Below are 4,494 nucleotides of genomic sequence, written 5' to 3' on the forward strand. Positions count from 1 at the left end.
CCAACAAGGCAGACACACACACAAGGGAGCGCTGGCCTCCAATGTGTTATCTGTTCATAACTTTATAAAATATCTAAATTCCATTTACTAGTTAAAAACAAAAAGAAAAGAATAGAAAACTCTAGAGCAAGTAAATATTGAACTCAGAAAGTTAGAGGAGGGTTACCAACTACATCAGCAACACTTACTTTAAAAAATAGAGGCCGGGCCTGGTGGCACACAGCTTTGATCCCAGCACTCGGGAGGCAGAGGCAAGCGGATCTCTGTGAGTTCAAAGCCAGCCTGGTCTACATAGTGAGTTCCAGGACACCTGGGGCTACAGGGAGACCTCATTTCAAAAAGACCAAGAAAAAAAAAATAGAATCACTTTCTTTTGAAATCAACCACAGAGGTGTGATGTCTTTTTCTTTTCAGGGGTCCCATGATGGCACAAACAGCTTTACCTGGCAAATCCTGCCAGCCTCCAAGTCCCTGGATACTGACCTGCATCAGCACATGGGCAGCATTATCTCCCAACAGTGAGTGTGGAGAAGAGCACATGTCACCACTGGGTGATGAGGGTTGACAGATGCTTGACTTTTCGACGCCAGACATTGTTGGAGAGCTTTCCTTGTTCTATTAGAAAAGTTCAAGAGGAAGCCATGAATAGGATCAGTCCAGAAGAGTAAAACTCTTTTATTTTCACTGTCCAAACATCAGTTAATATACTGGGAGAGCCAGCAGAAACCCTCACTCTAGCCTTGCCTCTTCAGCACATGAACACTCCCATGGGGCAGGCATTCAGCTCCTTCCGAATCACATTCCCCTTGCCTGTGGTCTGTCCATAAAGCCCAAATATCTCACAGAGTTTTTCTTCACTGATTGCATCTGTCCTGCCAATTTTGTTTCCCAAGATAAGGATTGGAACATTGGATATTGTTTCATTAGTCATTCAAGCATTAAGCTCAACTTTGGATTCCATGAGGCAAGAGTGATCTGCACACTCCACCAGAAAGACAATCCCATTGATCGCTGGGAGATGATTTTTCCAAAGCTGATATGATTGCTCTTGTCCACCAAGATCAAAAGTGGTAAACGTCATTCCAGCAATCATCAGCTCTTCCGAGGTGGGATGTAGTGTTGGAACATGTTAGCCTAATCTGTCATCTTTGAGCATGTGAAGAAGAATGGTTTTGCCTGCATTGTCCAAACCCAAGAATACAAGTTTTCCAGATTTCTTATAGAGTCCTAGGAACTGAAGCACACTGCTGAAGCCATTGTAGAGCCACTCGAAGATGAACATTATTAATGCTTACTATGGCCCGAGGGGCTCCCCTGGAGGTGGTGGCAGGCCTCACTCAGAGCACAGGGACCACCCTTGGCTCTTGATTTTAAAGACTGCAGTACCTGATTGGTTGGTCTTGTTGTTTGCAGGCAAGTGGATACAGTAGAGTAAAGCTGAGAGAGAGAGAGAGAGAGAGAGAGAGAGAGAGAGAGAGAGAGAGAACCTTGGTTCTCAATCTCAGTTCATGTGGGAAGGGTGTATCTGTGCCTGACCATTCAGTTCAGACACTGGACAGTCCTCACACTGTTGATACTGCTGTCGTCCAAACTGGATACTCTGTCTTTTGGCAGCCTCATGCCCACAAAATCACACACAAAGTGACACACCCTATTATCCTCTTAAAGGGCATGTCCCCTTTGAGTGACCTCCTAGGCCTTACCGCCTAAGGGCTCCACCACCTTCCAGTAGCAATATTAAGTAGCGATGAAGCCACTGACACGTGGGCATTTGGAATATTTTCCACATTCTTCAAACTATAGCACAATAAGATAAAGTTACTAAGAATTAACTCTAATTTTGTTTAAAGTAAACTTTTCCTTGTTTTTGGAAAAGAAATTTTATCATTAAGTGACAGATATGCTTTATGAGAGATTCATAGTTTAATTTTAATTAAACCTCTTGAATTTCTCTCAAAATTTTTAAGTTCTTTTTCTTAGAAAAAGAAACCGTATTGTGATGTTACAATTCCAAATAATAAAAACAATGGGATGTGATGAATTGAAAAACCAAATTACACTCTTCCAGTGGTATGTGGCAAAACCCAAATGACTAGTAAAATGATTAGGAAACAAGACCCTGAACACAGACAAAGACACAATGGAAACCAATCAGATTGAACAGACAATCAATGCTATAATTATATTCCTCGGCAGATGGAAACTGAAAACACCAGAGCACCTGTTTTGCACAAACCAAGCTAGATTTTATAGACACAGTTTGCAAGGCAGAGGGCAGGAGTAAAGGATCTCTCTTCATTTGGATTGATTCACTCAAGAGGCAATTTCGATTTTCCAGGAGTGGGACAATTCCATTCATGAAAAACCGACAATAAGAGCAGATCAAATCACAACAGAACAAAAATTTTTACCCACTTCTGAATGTTCCTATTCTGAAAATTTCTGAAAGCTTCTTTCTTTTTATCATGGTTTCTAGTTTTACCCTTAAAACATACAGTTCCTCTGCCCCCCACCAAAAAAAAAACCCAAACTTTAATGCAAAATGTCACTCAAGTGTCAACAGAGATTCAAGGATTCTGATGATTTCTTGTTTTATTATTTACCTCTTTTGACCAGAAAGAAAACAATTCTGAGAGTTGGGAAAGGGACTTAAGATAGCTTAGAAAGTCCCTAACTAGAGGAATGGAAGTCTAAAGCCTCCTAAATATTTACAAAAGACAAAGGACATCTTCAAATTTTCATCTAAGCACCCACGTAAGAGAATTTCTGATTGCATTTAATTGAGGATTAATAGAGAATGCAGAAATTATAGCACAAGATTAAGGAGCTATTTTACCTGATGAAAGGTAAGGTGCTTCTCCTACTAGACAGCACATCAAAATTCACTGAAAAAAAATAAACTCATCCTAATGAATATAGAGAAATGCCATTTTATTAATCTATTAATTTTTCAAGAATAAAGGCTTTAAATATTCTTCATTATCCTAAAAGTCAAAATCTCCATTTCAATAGAATGTTTTTAAGAGGAGGTGGAAGGAAGTTCTAATGAATATTTATGCCCAGATCCACCTAGATTTGCTTCGTGACAGGACATAGAGCCTTTTTTATGCTTTTAAAAAATGTGTGGAACCCAACATGTAAAATGAAGATGGGCATCATAGTCAAGCAACCACAGCTGGATATATCCCAACAGGAATTCCAAATCTCTTAAGGCAATCATTATTTATTGTTGGAATAAATGATTTCCCTCCAAGATTCAATGTATTAAAGCCAGTAGTCATTTCATTGTAGCCTAATTGAACTGAAGATATTCAGTTTAAGTCTATAAAGCACTGGAGTCAGCAGAAGTCATTAAGACTGTAGCCATTGATTATTCTGTCTGTCAGTCAATAAGTCAGTGAATATTTATTGAACACCTACTAACTATATACTCTGATGGATATCAGAGGCCCAGCAGTGAACAGATCAGAGGTTTTGTTTTACACTCACAGTCCTCTTTCTCTCTTTCATCTTTTTCTTCAGGGTCCGGTGGAGAAATCTGAAACTTGTTTTGTGAGAGATTCTCCAGTGATACTAATGGACCCAGAAAAGACAAACACCACGTAGATAATATTCATTCCTGTCTAGTTACAGCTTGAGCGTGACTTTATGTAGGGAACTGTTTGGAGTCTGCAGTGACATCTTAGACTGAGTCAAACTGCTATGGACTCTAATGTTGTATTTTAAATACTTCTTTTCTTTTAAAGTCCTTAATCCACTCTGAGTTGATATTACATATGATATGAAGGCCCGTTTTCATTTCTCATGTGTGTATTTTATTCTTCCAACACATTAAAAATAAAAGAGAGAGATTGTTCTTTCCTCCAAAGTGTGCTCCTGGCACCTTTGACAAAAATTAATTGACCATATATGTTTGCATGAGAATTTTTTTGTTCTCTATTCCATTTTGTTAGTTGAGGTGACCTTTTTTTATTTTGTTTGTGGTGTTGGGGATTGAACTCAGAGCTTTCCACAAGTCGGGTATCATAGTTTTGTCCAACGTGACATAAACCTAGACATACCTAGGAAAAGGGAATGTCACCTGAGGAATTTCCTCCATCAGATTGACCTGTGGGCATGTCTGTGGGGTCATTTTCTTTATTGCTAACTGACAAAGAAGGGCCCAGCCCACTGTAGAGGGTACCATCATTGGGCAGGTGGGTCAGGGCTGTATAAGAAAGGTAACCAAGCAAGCTAGTAAGCACCATCTGTCTGTGGTTTCTACTTCAAGGTCCTGCTTTGAGTTCTTGCCTTAGCATCCCTTGCTGATACACTGTTGTCTGTAAGTGGAAATAAACCATTTCCTCCCTAAGATGTTTTTTGTCATGGTGCTTATCACAGGAACAGAGAAAGCAAAGAAGGATACCAGGTGAGCACACCACCAGCTCACTGTCTGGGTTTATCATAAACTTGGCAATATATTCCTGAAATCAGGGTGCGATGCCTACTGCTGAG

The 4,494-nt window shown here is 39.7% G+C and overlaps 1 pseudogene across 1 annotated transcript; it reads right to left on the minus strand.

Moving 5' to 3' along the window:
• Positions 1 to 424: 424 nt before the first annotated feature.
• On the minus strand, positions 425 to 1,419 carry LOC103727805 (annotated as a pseudogene). Its single transcript, XR_001872259.2, has one exon. The product of XR_001872259.2 is annotated as a GTP-binding protein SAR1a pseudogene (transcript).
• Positions 1,420 to 4,494: the final 3,075 nt, after the last annotated feature.

The sequence above is a fragment of the Nannospalax galili genome, unplaced genomic scaffold (assembly GCF_000622305.1).
Source record: "Nannospalax galili isolate Female #2095 unplaced genomic scaffold, S.galili_v1.0 scaffold127, whole genome shotgun sequence".
NCBI classification, from domain to species: domain Eukaryota; kingdom Metazoa; phylum Chordata; class Mammalia; order Rodentia; family Spalacidae; genus Nannospalax; species Nannospalax galili.